The sequence below is a fragment of the Neophocaena asiaeorientalis genome, unplaced genomic scaffold, assembly GCF_003031525.2.
Source record: "Neophocaena asiaeorientalis asiaeorientalis breed wild unplaced genomic scaffold, Neophocaena_asiaeorientalis_V1.1 scaffold113, whole genome shotgun sequence".
NCBI lineage: Eukaryota > Metazoa > Chordata > Mammalia > Artiodactyla > Phocoenidae > Neophocaena > Neophocaena asiaeorientalis.
Window position 1 is genome coordinate 3998747 of NW_020172316.1, and position 18801 is coordinate 4017547.

Here is an 18801-nt window from a genome sequence, read left to right on the forward strand (position 1 = left end):
TCTGAGTTGAAAATTAATATATTCTAAAAACCCCAAAGTCTTATTCTTCTTTTTTTTTCAAATAATTTTTTTTTGACGTGGACCATTTTTTAAAGTCTTTATTGAATTTGTTACAATATTGCTTCTGTTTTATCTTGTGGTGTTTGTTTTGGCTGTGAGGCATGTGGGATCTTAGTTCCCTGACCAGGATCGAACCTGCATCCCCTGCATTGGAAGGCAAAGTCTTAACCACTGGACTGCCAGGGAAGTCCCCCGCCCTGCAAGTCTTATTCTTAAATTCTGTTTCTCCTAAGTAATTTCCAAATCATAAAAAACACGAGTCATTATTTTTTTAAAAATAGGACATCTAATTTAGTCATATAAGAAAACTGAAAATGCTTTTTGAATATCCAGCAAATACTGAGACACTTAGCATAACACTTCTTTCTAGAAATGACATGTTTAACAAATGATCCCTCAAATGCTCCATTTGCCTTAAAATAGTCCTTTCAAAGTATGTTCTCTGCCTAGTGAATGAATGAATGAATGAATGAATAAGAATATATAGCTAGTGGGCAGTTATTTTTAAACTGTATAAAGGTGATCAAAAATAAAGATGTCAACTTTGGAGCTATCCACATATTAGTGACAATTCGTCAAGAAAAATTCTGAGGGAGTGAGAACCAATACAGAAGAGCACAGGGTCTAGGAATATATCTTGTATTACAGCCAAATTTAAGGTATAGAGAGAAGAGTGAGAACCAAGGAAGAAGGTTGGGTAGTGTCACAGAAATGAGAGGGTGCAAAGAATAAAGGGTGGACTATGGTGGTAAATGTAATAGAACAGGGTTCCCCAATCCCTGGGCCACGGACTGATAACAGTCCGTAGCCTGTTAGGAAATGGGCAGCACAGTAGGAGGTGAGCGCTGGTGAGCGAGCAAAGCTTCATCTGTATTTACAACCGCTCCCCATTGCTTGCATTATTGCCTGAGCTCCGCCTCCTGTCAGATCAGTGGTGGCATCAGATTCTCATAGGAGTGTGGACCCTACTGTGAACTGTGCATGCGAGGGATCTAGATTGCACACTCCTCATGAGAATCTAATGCCTGATGATCTGAGGTGGAGCTGAGGCTGTGATGCTAGCACTGAGGAGCGGCTGCAAATACAGATTATCATTAGCAGAGAGGTTTAACTGCACAGAGACCATAATAAATCAATTGCTTGCAGACTCATATCAAAACCCTGTCAGTGAGGGGACTTCCCTGGTGGCGCAGTGGACTCCACGCTCCCAATGCAGGGGGCCCAGGTTTGATCCCTGGTCAGGGAACTAGATCCCACATGCATGCTGCAACTAGGAGTTCACATGCCACAACTAAGGAGGCTGCCTGCCGCAACTAAGACCCCAAGCAACCAAATAAATAAATATTTAAAAAAAAAAAAAAACCCCTATCAGTGAGTGGCAAGTGAAAACAAGCTCAGGGCTCCCACTGATTCTGCATAATGGTGAGTTGTGTAATTATTTCATTACATATTACAATGTAATAATAATAGAAATAAAGTACACAATAAATGTAATGCACTGGAATCATCCCGAAACCATCCCCCGCCCCAACCTGTCCGTGGAAAAATTGTCTTCCACGAAACTGGTCCCTGGTGCCAAAAAGGTTGGTGACTGCTGTGATAGAAGATCTGGGAGGAGGAGGGCTAGAAAAAATTGCTGTGTGTGCATTCTAGTGGAAAAGCCAGTGAGTAGGAGAGGATGGAAACTGTGCTAAAAACAACACTGGATATAGGCATAAAGAAAGTGTGTGACACAGTTGGGCTTTTGGCATTTGTTCCACACCCACAATTATAACGTTGGTTTGATTCACAAATGCAGGTAATTGCAGATCAGCCCTCACCTTCATTCTGCACCCTGATGATATATATAGTTTGCTTAAATTCTCAGTGCAGCTGACCATGTATCATTGTGCCAATCACAATTCAGGAACCTTTCTTTATTTGCCAGGTATTGTTTGAGTTTGAAAAAATAAAATCAAGTGACGCAAGTAGCTTTTCAGTGGCCGTATTGTTTGCCAAAGCTATGATTGGATAAGGTCCAGTAATACCTTTTGGATAGGTCCAGTAAAAAGGCAATGTGTATTTTATACCAACAAACACATGAAGGGATGCTCAACATCACTAATCATTAGAGAAATGCAAATCAAAACTACAGTGAGATGTCATCTCACACCAGTCAGAATGGCCATCATCAAAAAATCTACAAACAGTAATTGCTGGAGAGGGTGTGGAGAAAAGGGAACCCTCTTGCACTGTTGGTGGGAATGTAAACTGATACAGCCACTATGGAGAACAGTATGGAGGTTCCTTAAGAAACTACAAATGGAACTACCATATGACCCAGCAATCCCACTACTGGGCATATACCCTGAGAAAACCATAATTCAAAAAGAGTCATGTACCACAATGTTCATTGCTGCTCTATTTACAATAGCCAGGACATGGAAGCAACCTAAGTGTCCATCGACAGATGAATGGATAAAGATGTGGCACATATAGACAATGGAATATTACTCAGCCATAAAAAGAAATGAAATTGAGTTATTTATAATGAGGTAGATGGAACTAGAGACTTTCATACAGAGTGAAGTCGGAAAGAGGAAAACAAATACCGTATGCTAACACAAATATATGGAATCTAAAAAAAAAAAAAAAGGTTCTGAAGAACCTAGGGGCAGGACAAGAATAAAGATGCAGACGTAGAGAATGGACTTGAGGACACAGGGAGGTGGAAGCGTAAGCTGGGACGAAGTGAGAGAGTGGCATGGACTTATATACACTACCAAATGTAAAATAGATAGCTAGTGGGAAGGAGCCGTATAGCACAGGGAGATCAGCTCAGTGCTTTGTGTCCACCTAGAGGGGTGGGATAGGGAGGGTGGGAGGGAGACGCAAGAGGGAGGAGATATGGGGATATATGTATATGTATAGCTGATTCATTTTGTTATACAGCAGAAACTAGCACACCCTTGTAAAGCAATTATACTCCAATAAAGATATTTTTTTAAAAAGGCAGTGTGTATTTTGAAAGAAACTCCTAGAAAAATCACATGATTTCATAGCTTTAATTGACCTTAGAAATCAGAGCCCAGTCCTTCATTTACCATGAGAAAAATTTAATGCCAAAGGAGGTCAAATGACCTGCCCAAGCTCACCAAACCTAGTTATTGGCAAAGCTAGAACCAGAAAGCAAGTGTAATTCTTTTCCCCAGTGCCCTCATTTTATAAGCCATGCCACCTTCACATGAATTCACAGAACCCCCAGTTGCCAACAGTTTTAGCTCTAACATAGTCTAAAAATACCTTTTTTCTGTATACACCAATCTAGTTACAATATGCAAGTACCTTTAGTGTCTGAGATGTTCTGAAATGAACATTTTCTGTATTCCAAACTGAGTGTTGGTAAGGAAAATTTTAATCAAATATTTAACATCAGGTGTTTAAAACAAATTAGTTCAGTTGAACAACTTCCCAGACTTTATCTGCCTGTTGTTCAGTTTCACTGGTTAGAAACTAGAAAACACTTTACCTTTCCCATGAGGACTTTGAAATGACTTTAATGATTAATACAATTCACATTTAAGAATGAATTTTTTTGTTTTAATACACATCATTTTACAGTGAGACAGTATATGTAACATTAGCTCAAGTTCTTGTTAGGGACCCTCTCCATCTTTGTCCTTGACAAGTAAAACAATTCCCTAAAGACATTAATAACATATGACAATTTTTTAACTGCTCTGTAAACTGTGGCAGCCACTAAGTCATCCCATGCACAGATGCTTACTGCTAATGGCAGGAACACTATCTGATGTGAGTTTGGTTTTCATCAGTATTTACAGTTTAGATTTCATTTTATTTTTCACAAGACCATTTCATTTCAGTTCCAGCTAACATTTAACAACACCTTAGCAAAACAACCCAAATTTGATCCAATACATATCCACAACACACACACACACACACACACACACACACTACAGTCCTTTTGCAAATGTTGGATACCTGCAGATAAAAGAAAATAGTCACCCAATACTCGTTATATTCTTGAAGATTCATCTCTCAGGCCCATCTGAAAAGAAGGAAGTACCACATAAGTGTTATAGTAACAAAGAAGGCAGTTTAGAATAAGAGTTAATTTATTTTCCAGTTATTTTTTAGGACTCCTAAGATTTTCAGCAGTTCACTGCTTAGGTGGTTATGAGGTTACACAGGCCAAGAGAACATGCAGAAGAGCCAGGTAGGTTCTGGCAGATACCATCCTTCGAGAGCTTCGGGTAGGCCAGGGGAGGTAGACACAAGGCTGGGAGGGGCACAGGGTCGTTATACATTAGGCTGGAGTCCAGGGAAGTCAGGTAAGGCCAAGCATAGGTGGCAAGAGCCATGGTTCTAGGTAATCAAGACCCAGAGTCCGGGAAGTCAGAGCAAGTTGAAAAGAAAGGTTCTGGAGAACAAGTAATAGTTTGTTCTTCCTGCTATGTGTGGCCGTCAGAGGTCCCTGATTATTGATTGCCACTAGAAAGAGGTCAGAAGTCTGCTCAGGAATTCTGCTTCTCCCTGAGGTAGAGGAGCCAGGATTACTTAGTGCACAGAATTTTGCCATGTTAGACCACAGATAACTGGCTTCCCTCTTTCAAACTATAACTGGTAGCCTTGAAAGGAGGTTACTGACTATATATAACTGTCATATTCTTGATACGCCAGTCACAGCTAACAAGATTTAAATCTGTGATATGTATGCATATTACAAGGAAATAAGAATAATGAAATTACAGTATAGTTGGTAGGTGAGTCCATCATTTCACAAGTTGTGTTATCTTGGGCAGGTTATGTAACTTGTTGATTCTCATTTTCTTCACTTATATACTCAAGATTTAATGCCATACGATATACCAAACACTAATCAAACTAAAACACTAATCTCTGGGCCATAGTCAATACTTGATATAAATTACTTCCATTAATTCACTTATTCTTTTGTTAGCCACCGGATACTTACAAGGACCTTACTATGGGCCATTTTGGATTCTAGATTCTGGAAAGAGGGTGGTGAGCCAGCAAGATGTCCTTGTCCTCAGGCAGCGTGCAAGCTCGCCCCCTCCCTCTGTTTATCTACATAGGACATTTACCCACTTTCTTCTTTGCAGAGTAATAACATATTTGAGAACATGGTAGTAAAGAAACCTACAAATAGCCATGATCCACGGTGTAGATCACTTAAAATATCAGAAAAATACCTTGTCTCATTTCAAATTCTGACAAATCAGATCATGGCAGATTAAATTCACTACTTCAAGTTATCCAAGACTATTAAATACAGTGTTAAACCTCAGTGGTTCACATATGTGTATTTGCAATATCTGCTCAAACGTCTGATTCATTTTATTAAGAACTACTTTACTGCATTTTTTTTTTCTTTTTTTGTGGTACGCGGGCCTCTCACTGTTGTGGCCTCTCCCGCTGCGGAGCACAGGCTCCAGACGCGCAGGCCCAGCGGCCATGGCTCACGGGCCCAGCCCCTCCGCGGCATGTGGGATCTTCCCAGACCCGGGCACGAACCCGCGTCCCCTGCATCGGCAGGTGGACTCTCAACCACTGCGCCACCAGGGAAGCCCTACTTTACCACATTTTATATACCTTGGTGGAGTCTCCTATTACCTAGAAGCAAGTTTTTGACTATTCCATTTGTGAAATACAGATACTAGCTGAAAAATTGCCTCTCAGAAAAATTAAAAGCCACATTCACATACAAAAAGTAATCTTTTCTTATTCACATGCTTCATTTTGTTGACTATCTCCTTTCACTATCCCCATACCACAAAAGTAAATATAGTTAGGGCTTCAGTATTTTTTGTTCAAAAGACTAAAGATTGAGCTTCAACTCTCTCTATGGCTTAAGGTATTCAGCAGCTCATGAGGTTAAAGGGCTGTGAAATTTTAAGAAAATCCCTTCCAAAGTGCATAAAAGAGGAGCAAGGGGGCTCAAGGTAAGAGGTTGTGAAGATACCAAAAGGGTTGGAGGTTGGGGGATGGGTGAGGGGAACCTAACTGAAGGAGGCTTCTCACATCAGTCCCCTGCTGGGCTCTGCTCAGCAAGAGATAATCCTCCTCATTTTCCCTAGGGCAGAGCTGTACAGTAGGGAGTGAGATGAAGTTGATCCTTCAGTACATGGATGAGAGAAATGACAGCTTTCTAGGCCTTTCTGAAAGGGGCTTCAATCTCATTATTTTATAATGTATCATTATTTGTTTGAAGTATTTAGATGTCCACAGTCAATTAATTGTTCTAGTGTACCCAATGACAAGTTATGTATTGTCATGTATTGTAATACAATCAAGTATTGTTCATCCTTTCAGATTATCCATAAGGTTATATCTCTCCCTCGATACATGAGTATATGTCAACTTTTCTGTATCTTTAAAAGATATATAGGCATCAGAGCTTGGCGTACACACACACACACACACAAATATATATACACACAGTATGGCTCTTTGACTCAGGTAAGAAGGGCATCTGTTCTGTGCCTTTTGTTTCAGAGAATCTCTCTGCCCTTCCTCTGACTACAGCCCTTTGCACAAGACAAAGAATCCAAGAACTAAATGATTGTGCCTACCCAGAGCCTGAACCATGCCCCTATGCCTTCTCTGGTTACCTGGAATTCTAGACTTCTCCACCCAAAGGCCCTGAGCCTGCTTCAGCTTCTTCCCCAGTCCCTAGGCATGGATTGTTTTGCACCCCTAGGCCCAAGGGAGGCCCAAGAGGCAGCTGTTTGCTATGGATCTGATATGGATGTGTGAATAGATGTGGCCACCTGCATCTTCTTGAGACCTCTCACCTTGTGGGATGGAGCTGGGGATGGGAAGAGAAGGGTGGGGGAGCTGGGCTGTGGGCTGTAGACCAGGCTTTTCCAGGATCTCCACTTTTTAAACATGAAGCTCCAAGGTTATCAAAGAGTTTAAAATTTTAACTTTGTCTGAAGACATATTTTTAAGGTGGGAGAAAACAACATACTTTATTTGAAGATACTATGCTTTATAACTTGATGTGTTGTATATGGGCCTTTATTTATACTCTTCTTCAAGTCCCACAAATGTTAGGGGAAGGGACTGTATATACATACATACACATATATTAGAGTTAATTTTCTCTAACATTTCTGGTATGCAAATTTCCAAGAGGATCACAAAAAAAATCTCTAAACTTTATAAGGTGTGCTTCAGACTGTGACTTCATAGTGAGTCCACATTACTTTGGATTGCTTTTCCCAACATGTCTCAGCAAAACATTATACAACCTGACTAAACAAAGCCTCATTCCCACACAGCTCCACCTTCCTTACTTGGCAAAGATGTAATCTGGTAACACCCTTTAAAGACCATCATTCCAGCCACATTCAAAGGAACTAGCCATTAGGACTCAAAACATTTGTTTCATTTTGTTTTTTAACTTGAATTCTATATCTAACCACTGGGCAGGTAAAACTAATGAAAAAAAATATCTCTAAAGGAATGACATACTTTAAACTTTTCTTCCCACTCTTTCTCTCCTTTTTTTTTTTTTTTAATCAAAGCTTTTCAAATTAAAGAAACAAAACTAAGAAACCAAAATAGAAACAATGTTGAACCCCATGGGATCATTCTGATATTTATCTCCCTAATACTTCCAGGCCATAATAATAATACATTTGTAAACATTTACTGAGAACCCTCTACAGCCCTAGGGTATGCTCCTAGCTGATGGTAGTCAAGGGATGTATGTATAACACAGTGTGGAAAATACCGCATAAGAAATGCTAGGCAATCTTCAATAAGTGGTGCTGGGAAAACTGGACAGCTAAGTAGTGGTAAGCAGCCACGTAGAACAGGGAGAGCAGCTCAGTGCTTTGTGACCACCTAGAGGGGTGGGATAGGGAGGGTGGGAGGGAGGGAGATGCAAGAGGGAGGAGATATGGGGATATATGTATATGTATAGCTGATTCACTTTGTTATACAGCAGAAACTAACACACCATTGTAAAGCAATTATACTCCAATAAAGATGTTTAAAAAAAAAAGACTGCTTGATTCCAATTTTATTTTATATTAGGCCATGTTTTTCTTTAAAAATAAAATGTACATGTTATTTGCCAGTTGGAAAAAAACCTAAAAAAACAAAACAAACAAAAAGAAACGCTAGGCAAGGGGAAAGAGTTTTAATGTGAGTTAAGGGGCAGAAAGGATTATTTTACCTTAGTCAGTGGGTAGGAATTGAATATATTTGGTGAAAAGGCAAAAGGGCATTTCATAATTGCATTTTAATTTAGGGCATTCTGCAATATTCTGAGTTTAAATATTGAAAATATCAAAGCACCTTGCTTTCACATATCCAGGCCACTTAAGATATACCAACTGCCTAAAGTAATCTGAAACAGAGATCATGAATAAAGGTAAGGAGGAACAGAGAAAGGTGGGGCATTGATTTTCAGGGTATTACTGTCAAAAAGTGATGACTTTTTAAGAAAAGTACTGTCTGTAAAATGCATTGAAATTTTCATGGCAAATTATCTTCTCTTTGGTCATTGATATTCAGTGGTGTACAGGCAACAACATCTGATTTCCTAACAGTAACTCCAGTGAGTCATTAAAGTACTATAGCCATATGTGGCATAAGTGACGAATTGACCCCATGATACACACCCGGTGTGTCATAGCTGATGACGCTCAAGGTAGGCTATGCATAAGTCATAAGATTCCTCAACATACAGCTCCTTGGAATTAAGTCACCCTGGTGGCATTCACTACATTCCATATTGTCAGAAAACAAGCATACAGGCATAGTCATAAATTACTGAGGCCTAATTTTAATTATTCAAACCATTTTCAAGTCGTAGTGAAAGTTCTGAATCACAAATATGGTCCACAGATTACAATTTGGGAAATATCACTGTAGGCGTTCAGTTAAGTTTGCTGAATTGGACTGAAGTTGCAACATCAGAAATCGTGCTTCAGCAAGGGTGCAAAATGTAATGCAGGAAAAGGTTTGGGGTTTTTTTGTTGTTTTGTTTAAATTTATCTAACTTTGAAACATCCAAACTGAATCTTCTTAGGTATGGTACAATATATAATCAATTATGGCAAAATGTTTTTAGAAGAGAAACTATGGTGAAATTGGGATGTGTACAGAAATTATGCTGTTGGCATTAGAGTTACAGAGGGAGGGAGAAAATTTGAGCTGAGCCAAGCATGTCCCATCTCAGGTCGCTGCACTTGCTCTTACTGCTGCATGGAACACTCGTCCTTAGGATATGGGCCATAGATAGTTTGATGCAGCCTTCCAGTTTCTGACTAAATGTTGCCTTCATCAAAGAGATCACTGACTACTCTATACAAACTAGCAACACTTTTGCATCACTCTTTACCCTCTTCCTCTGGCTGTTATTCTTAACATGTATCAACATCCATACCTCACATATTTTTTTTTTTTGGTTTCTGTTTGTTTGTTTGCTTCTTCTCTCTAGAATATGTTCTTTGAAGACAAGGAATATGTTTTGTTTATTACTATATTCCCAGCATTATATCCATGACACATAGGTACTCAAAAAACTTTTCTTGAGGAAATAAATGGATGAATTGCTAGCTCTTTATAGGTCAAGATTAATTACATGTAGCAGTTCCCACTATTAAATATGGTAAATCACTATTTAAATATAGTAAATTATATATTTACTTTAGGGAAGAGAAATGCATCCAAATACATGAAATATTCAACAGAACAAAACTTACAAAATACTCAAAAGCAAGAAGAGATAAATAGTATATACAAATCTACAGAACCAAATACTGATAGCTGAAGTCTCTCAGAGTTGAATTTGCTTACTAGGTTACTCAGTAATAGATGACTAACAGAACTGTTAACTCAACAGCTTCCTAGTATATGGTTTAAAAGTATATGGAATTTCAACAAATGGTGCTGAGATAACTGGATACCTACATGAAAAAGAATGAAGTTAGACACCCACTTCATACCATATACAAACATTAATCAAAAATGGATCCTAGACCTAAAGTTAAAAGCTAAAATTATAAAACTCTTAGAAAAAAAACATAAAAGCAAACCTTTGTAACCTTAGCTTAAGCAATATTTTCTTGGATATGATTCCAAAAGAGTAAGCAACAAAAGAAAAAATAGACAAATTAGACCTCCTCAAAATTAAAACAATTTGTGCTTCAAAAGAAGCTGACAAAAAAGTGAAGAGACAACCCACAGAATGGGAGAAAATATTAGTAAATCATATATCTGACAAACAATTTATATCTAGAATATATAAATAACTCTTAAAACTCAATAATAAAAAAACAAATAACACAATAAAAAATGGTCAAAGTATGTGAATATACATTTCTCTAGGGAAGATATACAAATGGCCAATAAGCTCATGAAAAGATGATCAACATCAGTAGTCCTTAGGGAAAGGCAAATCAAAACCATAATGAGATACTACTTCATATCCACCAGATGGCAATAACAAGGATTAGCAAAGATGCAGAGAAATTGGAATGCTCATACTTGCTGATGGGAATATAAACTGCTGTAGCCACTTTGGAAATAGTTTGGCAGTTTCTCAAAATGTTAAACATAGAATTACCGTATGACCAACAATTCTACAGCAAGGTATACAAGCAAGAGAATTGAAAACATATATCCACACGAAAATGTGTACACTAATGTTCATAGCAGCATTATTCGCAATAGACAAAAAGTGGAAACAACCCAAATGTCCATCAACTGATGAATGGATAAACAATGGTGGCACATCCATATAATGGAATATTATTTGGCAACAGAAAGGAATGAAGTACTGATACATGCTACAACATGGAGGAATATTGAAAACATTATGCTAGGTGAAGGATGCCATTCACAAAAGGTCATGTAATGTATGATTCAATTTGTACAGAAAGTCCAGAATAGACAAATCTGTAGAGCCAGAAAATAGATGGTTACCTAGTGCTAGGTTGAGGTAATGGGGGTGGGAATAGGGAATGACTGCTGATATGTACAGCGTTTCTTTTGGGGATGATGAGAATGTTTGAAAATTAGATAATGGTGTTGGTCGCACAGCTCAGAATATACTAAAAATTACTCAACTGTACACTTTAAATAAGGGTGAATTTTGTGGCATGTAAATTATATCTAAATAAATCTATTTAAAAAATACATATGGACAATTCAAGTATGTAGGAATCACAGCTGGATAGCAAAATATCCCATTTGGTACACCGAGGTTGTGCTACATAATAGAGTAGCATGAACCCCTTTCCTGAGGGGTGCAGATTATACAAAGGCAATAGAATTCTTCCCTTCAGGGCCAGTTCTATTCATAAGCAGAGCAAGAACCTTGGGTTTAAGAGGTATTCAAAGCCCATTTGCTCAGATTTTCTCCTTAGCTTGTTGCTTCAGGGTCTGAAATGCCTTTTATAGGTCATCCCGTGGTATTAGTCATGAATGACCTTATTAAAATAGAAACACTATGTGGAAATGCATAGTACATTAACTTATTAACACTAATAAGAATAAGCTTATGAATTAACTTAGCCAGGCATTTCAGTAAGGCCCTAAAGGAATGAAATGTTAATCAAAATTGAAGGGAAGAGAAAAAGATTTGGTACCTGGCACACTGCCCCAAGTAGGAATTTCAGAAGTAAAATCTGAGAAACATAGATGCAAAATGTGTCATGGCACTAAATACTAATGTTTTGGTATATCATAGTTTACCCACCTTGCCTTACCTTTCCTGCCATGTAAATCAACTTTGGCCATATAGGCTAGATTTATACAATTTTACTCTTTGGTTCTTTAAGCTTTAATAGGTAAGTGGTAAATCTAGGATTATAAATCATAATCCTTGGCAGTGAAAAGCCACTGAAGTATTTTTAAGAAAGGGAGTGTCATGATCAGGTGTTTTAGAAATAGCATCTGGCTGCAATGTGAACAGGTGTGGAAACAAGACTGGATGTAGGGAGATAGTGTAGGGATCATCAACCCACCAAAATGGTATGCGGATTACTTCAAAATGAAAACATCTGCAGAAAGTAATCTTATCAGGACTTCCCTTATCTGACTAAAGCAGGGCTTTATGAGAGTCAGCTGCCCCAGACCCAGTCTCTGGGGAAGTCTCTAGTCAGGAAGGTGACTGGCCTTAGGCATTGGGACATTCCAGAAAATTGTATGCACAAGCCTCATCAGAACCTTCCATCCTTTGAATTCCTAAACTCATCCACCCCCCCCTTCATTAAGCTTGTATATAAACCCTTACTCCTAGCTGTTTGGGGAGCCACTTCATACGGGGTCCTCTCACTTGTATGTGAAAATTAACTTTTCTCCTGTTAATCTATCTGTCATCAATTAATTTGTAGGCTCCCAACCACTTGGACTTAAGTTGGTAGAAGATAAGTTTCTCCTCCCAGCAATGGGTTAGGAGGCTGTTGAACTAATACTGGTGAAAAGACAATGCTGTGTTGGATAAGGGTAGCAGTAGAAGTAAGAGAGAGGTTTCCAGCAGAATCAACAGGGCTTGGGATTTGGTTATGGTCAGGAGGGAATAGGAAGAACATGGGAATGAATCCTAGGTTTCTTCCCAGGGCCCTTCAAAAACTTAATACCTTGCTGGCTGAATGGCCTTTAAAATGTAGAGTGTGCTACAAAACTTGTGTGTGGGGGGGTGGTTGGGCAGCTCAAAGGCAGGTAACACAATTCCTCATGGAGGGTTCCCTGGTTGCGCAGTGGTTAAGAATCCGCCTGCCAATGCAGGGGACACAGGTTCAATCCCTGGTCCGGGAATATTCCATATGCCCTGGAGCAACTAAGCCCGTTCTCCACAACTACTGAGCCTGCTCTGTAGAGCCCGTTGAGCCACAACTGCTGAGCCCGCATGCCACAACTACTGAAGCCTGCATGCCTAAAGCCCGTGACCTGCAACGAGAAGCCACCGCAATGAGAAGCCCGTGCACTGCAACGAATAAAATAAAATAAATAAATAAATGTATTTTTTAAAAAAAGGAATTCCTCATGGAGAAAAATGTCTTATTTAGCAAAAGCATTTTGGTGAGCCATCTTTGATTCTAAATTTGGAGCTTGTCTAAAATGAGCTAAAAATTGGACAAAGAAAACATCGCCGGCATAATAAAGTAAGAAGAATGTTTTGCTTTAGCCAGAGATGGATGAATCAAGTGTTCCAAAACCAGGAAAAGCAATGGAGGATAATAGGAGGTAGGGAAGATGGCTGCAAGACATTAGGAGCTAGGTCCTGAGAAAAGGTGCTGGTTAGTGGCAAGTACTGGCAGTGAACGGAGATGTCTGATGTTCACATTATTTGCCATGCTGTGCTGTGATATAATACCCTCGTATCCCAAGATATCCACCCAAAGCTTTAACCCAACTGCCTGGTGTGATTGTGTTTCAGGGAAATAAATGAAAACACATGTTTTACATTTGTGTTTATGCAAAAAGAGGATAGCCATAGGAGGAAGGATGTGAAAGAGATAATTCAGCATTAGTAGGAACTGAAAATAAAGAGTAAAGTGGGGAGGATGAACCCCCTGACCTTTGCCACATCTAATGGGAAGTAGGGTGGGAAGCAGGGGAGGCAGCAAAACAAAAAAAAAGAAAATTATGTTTCACACTATATGTGAGACCCAGAGAAGGGGCAAAAGCGGGACCATTTCCAGTTAGCTATTGTAGACAACTGAGCAAAGGGGGTGACTAGGGCCACCAGGCTGCTGATACATGGATAAATAGCTAAATGAGAACCTTTTAAATTATCTTTTTAGAAATCTAACTTCTAAATTTCCTCATTCTTCATTTCTATGCAAAAATGAAAGTACTTATCTATTTGTGAATGTAGGTTATCTTGGACACACAACTAATGGTTCGGAGTATTAAAAGAGCTGTTATCTATATAACATATGAGACGTACCAATTAGGTGGAAGAGCTGAGTGTTGGAACACAAAAGATAATATTGTCTGGAGTAGAAAATAATATTGGACAGTTTTTAATCTTATGACTCAGTACTTCAGCGAGATATAGGTTTTTCTTAATGAATACTTCTGAACCAATGAAAATGTCTAAATTCCAGTATAAAACTAGTGCCTTCTTACCTGGAATATCTACTAAGTCAGTGAAATGTATTTTGAAGAAAAATATATTGAATGTCTTATATAATGTTTTAAAGTTTATTTTCTTATTGTTTCAATTATTCTCTGGAGAGGCCTCCTTGAAGCAAGGCAGTTTAGAAAAAAAATTATGTACCTGGGAATTATCCTCACAAGTTAATCTTTTAAAAATCATGTCCTTCATTCATGATTTTCTTTTCTTTTTTTTTTTTCTTTGGCTGCGTTGGGTCTTCGTTGCTGTGCACGGGTCTTCTCTAGTTGCTGCGAGCAGGGGATACTCTTTATTGCGGTGCGCAGGCTTCTCATCGCGGTGGCTTCTCTTTGCAGAGCACGGGCTCTAGGCGTGTGGGCTTCAGTAGATGTGGCACGTGGGCTCAGTAGTTGTGGCTTGTGGGCTCTAGAGTGCAGGCTCAGTAGTTGTGGCACACAGGCTTAGTTGCTCTGCAGCATGTGGGATCTTCCTGGACCAGGGCTTGAACCTGTGTCCCCTGCATTGGCAGGCAGATTCTTAACCACTGTTCCACCAGGAAAGTCCGTCATTCATGATTTTCATGGAGACATTATTGCACTTAACAAATTACTGGCTCTCTCTGTTGTTTCCATCAGGAACTCTAATGAAAAATAGATTGTTTTCTCCTCCTGTTGAGATCAGTGCAATCTGTAGTAGAGTACTTTTCATTTTCAAAGAAGATCTAATAGAATATACCATGAAAACACACTGGAAAATGAGGGTTTTTTAAAGTTGAAAGTCACAGGTTCTTAGTTCTCTGAGTTTGTATATTCTACCAATAAAAGGTATAAAACTATTTACATTATTTTGATTCTGTAATATGGATCAATTTTTAAACTTTGAATAAATCAGGTTTTATAAATTCTGTGGAAATTTTTAAATTAAATTTATTTACTTTTTCAGCAGTGATAGAAAAATAAAAACATAAGCATTGTAGTTGGTCACCGGCTCTTCTTGCAGCTATTATCTCTCCATGCACAGTTATTTGCAGTGTTTGGTAACAGTGGTGTCACTGAGCTAACCTAACCTTAATCAGCCTGACATACTAAGCAGGTGACAGTTAAAATGAAGTATTTTTTAATCTTTGAAAGATTTAACTTGTCACCAAGGCTGGTTCCTAACATCATCTAATAGAACAGTTATGCTCCTAGATCTTTCACATGAAACCAAGTCTACTTTGGCACTTCGGCAGTAGGCTGTCCACAACTTTTAAGTAAGATTCACTGTCTCTAAGATTTGTGATGGCAGAAAATTTTTGCAATAGCTCCACAAAATGGGAAGTGGACAAAATGTTTCTGTTTTTGGAAATAACAATTCAGGAAATGAAACATAACTAGTCCTTTTATTTTAGCTCCTTTCCCCAGTATGTTAATTAAATTGTGTAACCAAAATTGGATATATTATTATTATTATTAGAGCTCTCCAGTAATTTTCTCATAGTTTTAGCTCTCTCTGCCATTTGAGGAAATCTCAAGAAGAGCAATAGGAGCCCCTCTGACCCTCAGTGCCATAGATAAAGAGTTGGATTCTAAAAGTCTATTTGCATGTATGGAATGGAATCATTAAAAGTAAATTTTTAGCAGTATTTTCTCTCTGGAGTATAAGTATTTTGAACTTTTTTGGAGGATTTCAGCAAAGGAGTATTAGAAAATATTGGCCATTTGCAGGAGTAAGCACATTTATCACAAAACTTGGGGGGAAAAATGAAAAGTTATATTTTATTAATTAGAAGGAAGATGTCAATATTAATGTGAACTATTAAATTTAGTTAGCTGTTATTTCCCAAGAAACTAACACATGATATGTTATTCAGTATTCTAAAATACAACAGGTTTCAAGTCTTGAAATTAGTCAAAAATGGGAAAAATAAAAGTTTGTAGCTTAAAATCTCTCACCCCTTCAGCTTCTAAAACCTTGTGCAAAACTTTACCCAGACAATTAACATACCTAATAAAGTTCTGAGTCTCCAACTTCAGCCATTTGCAGCATTTGTAGGAGTGAGAGAAATGAGAAAAAATTCCTCACGCGTTTCTCTCCCACTGTCCTTTCTTCGTGATAAAGGTCACAATTTTGCTTTATGATAGATTGGGTTATAGACTGTTGGAGCTAAAAGAGACTCTTTCAGTCATCTAGATTAACGTTCTTATTTTATACAGAAGAGGAAACTGAGACCCAGAGAATTTAAATGACTTGCCCAAGATCACAAAGCTAAAAATAATGGGGTAAGAGCTAGAAAATATAGAGCAGGGAAGAGTTTTCCTCGTAAATTATTTTTTGTGGTTGTTAGTTCAAATACGTTAGCCCTGTAAGAGATTAATTCAGGTGAGCCTGCTAAAAATACTTATTGTTTCTCAAGATAACAGAGGTAGAAAAAAAATCCCGAGAGAAATGAGAAGGGAAGTGGTCCATAGAACAAGTGAGACACAGCATATGTGCTTTAGTTTTAAGCCTTTGGGCCAAAATCACACTTACAATCTTAGTAACCAAAAAGAATCTTGTTCCTGGAATGCTTGTAGAGACCTGAATTACTCATAAGCTTCTTAGGAAAGAATTTACCCTTTGTTTGATATTGCAATGATTCTTGATCAGAAAGGCAAGCAAGCCTCTTTTATTGTTATAAGCCTAGTCATACTGCAATTGCCAGTGTAACGATTTCCTTGGAAAACTTTTGACTAAAGAACCATCTGTTTTGAATGATTTTAGTATGGATTAGATGATCCCATGAGGTGTCTCCCTGCTCTACCATTCTTTCCCTATTGGTGCCAGGACAACAAACCTCACATACTTGTATTGGGAGTTAGAGTAGCCAGAAATGATAGAATTTCTAGTTGTAGACTTACTCAACTGAGGAAATAACCATGGAAAGTTTATTCCAAAGTATTGCCAGAGTCATTATTCTAAAAGGTTTAACTGAGGAGGGCTCAAATGCCAATATTCAGGACAAAACAACTGCAATGAAGTCAGTGCCTTTGGAACAAATATTTGGACCATTTGATAACTTAAGTGACAAGTCTAGCTTCTGGTTTTCCTTCAACTCAATTCCTTCTCCCCTCATCCCCCCAAAGTAAATCTGTTACTGCCAGAGGATAAAAATTCTTTTCTAATCTACTTTCACAGGTAGGAGACTGACCAAAAGCTCCATGGGGTCTTAATTAAAGTTTTCCATTTTGCTAAAAGATAAGAAAGAAGCGCTCTACCTTTATTTCTGAAGTCTCTAGGAACAACTTTAGCCTGATATTGTATTAAAATACAACATTCAAAATAATATCTGGCAATTTTCTTGACATTCCAGAGGCATACTTGAAATAAGTGATGCCAAAAGGAGCTAAAAGTGGTGAAGGAAATTACAGAAGTGTTTGACTATCATCCAAAAGTTTCTAACAGAGGAAAATTTCCGTCCACCCCACAATCATCTTAAGGCTTTGTACCAAAGAATGCTAAAGATTTTAACTGGCTGGCAAAATACATAGCAGGTGGCAAAATATTTTTGACTTGGTAGCTAAAACATTTTCTTTTTCTTTACATACTTGACCATTTTATAAATAACAATAATTAGAAAACAATAAAAAATCAGGAATAGGAAACTATATTCAATATCCTGTGATAAACCATAATGGAAAAGAATATGAAAAAGAATGTGTGTGTGTGTGTGTGTGTGTGTGTGTGTGTATATATATATATATATATATATATATATAAAACTGAATCACTTAGCTGTATAGCGGAAATTAACACAACATTGTAAATCAACTATACTTGAATAAAATAAAATTTTAAAAAATCAGGAATAATTTATATATGATGAAGTCCTCTATTTGAAAACAGCAAGGTTCTTCAATCTTTTATAGCAAATAGAAACTCTTCAGTGCTCAAGTATTTGATTCTCTGGTCTCCCCTTGTGTCTCCCTGCCCCCACTGAAATACTGTGAACAACCTTTCATGCTTATTCTTATGAATCAACATGAAATTTGACAACACTTTCCCTTCCTCATTTCAGATATGACTCATTGCTCTTGGTGTAATCCCCAAGGACCAGAAGCTCTACTTTAAAGTAAGTAACAAAAGAAGCACCTTTAATTCAACCTGGTTTACCCAGAGAACTCTAATGGTTATTATTCACTGCCTTCTTAAGTATGCATTATAAAGCTGAGTGCTTGAAGTGTCCTCTCTCCAGCTTTCCCTGGGGAAACCAATGCAGAAAAGCTGGAGAGGTAACCTGACTGATAAGTCTTAGACTTGAAGTTTATCAGCAGTTCTACTTAACCATCCATTATCTCTAGGATGCTATTGGATTTTAGCTTTGGGAGCATTTAATTTATTTTCAAGATTTTGGATCATCTTCCCTTCAGACCACTCTGACTTTGCATACAAAAAGTAATAGATATGAGCTTCTTAAAAGCCTTTCTAATTTAAAGCTTGACCCCTTTTCTGCTGTGTGATAACCACTACCTCACCCTCCAGTCTCTCTCAGACTTAGAAAGTGCTGTGGAGCTCAATTCACTACAGAAATCTTAAATCATCTAGAAAAGCCTGTGGTCTTTCAAACAATACTCAAATAAGAAGGAAAAAATAATATGGCGCTCTAAGTAAAATTCTAC

The 18801-nt window shown here is 38.0% G+C and overlaps 1 long non-coding RNA gene across 1 annotated transcript in view; it reads left to right on the forward strand.

The window, feature by feature from the left end:
* Positions 1–18255, forward strand: part of LOC112414146 (uncharacterized) — a 46574-nt gene extending 28319 nt beyond the window's left edge. The window contains exon 3 of the long non-coding RNA XR_003006093.1: positions 18201–18255. This is a non-coding gene — a long non-coding RNA (uncharacterized LOC112414146). The remainder of the gene's footprint in view (positions 1–18200) is intronic.
* The last annotated feature ends 546 nt before the right edge of the window (positions 18256–18801 follow it).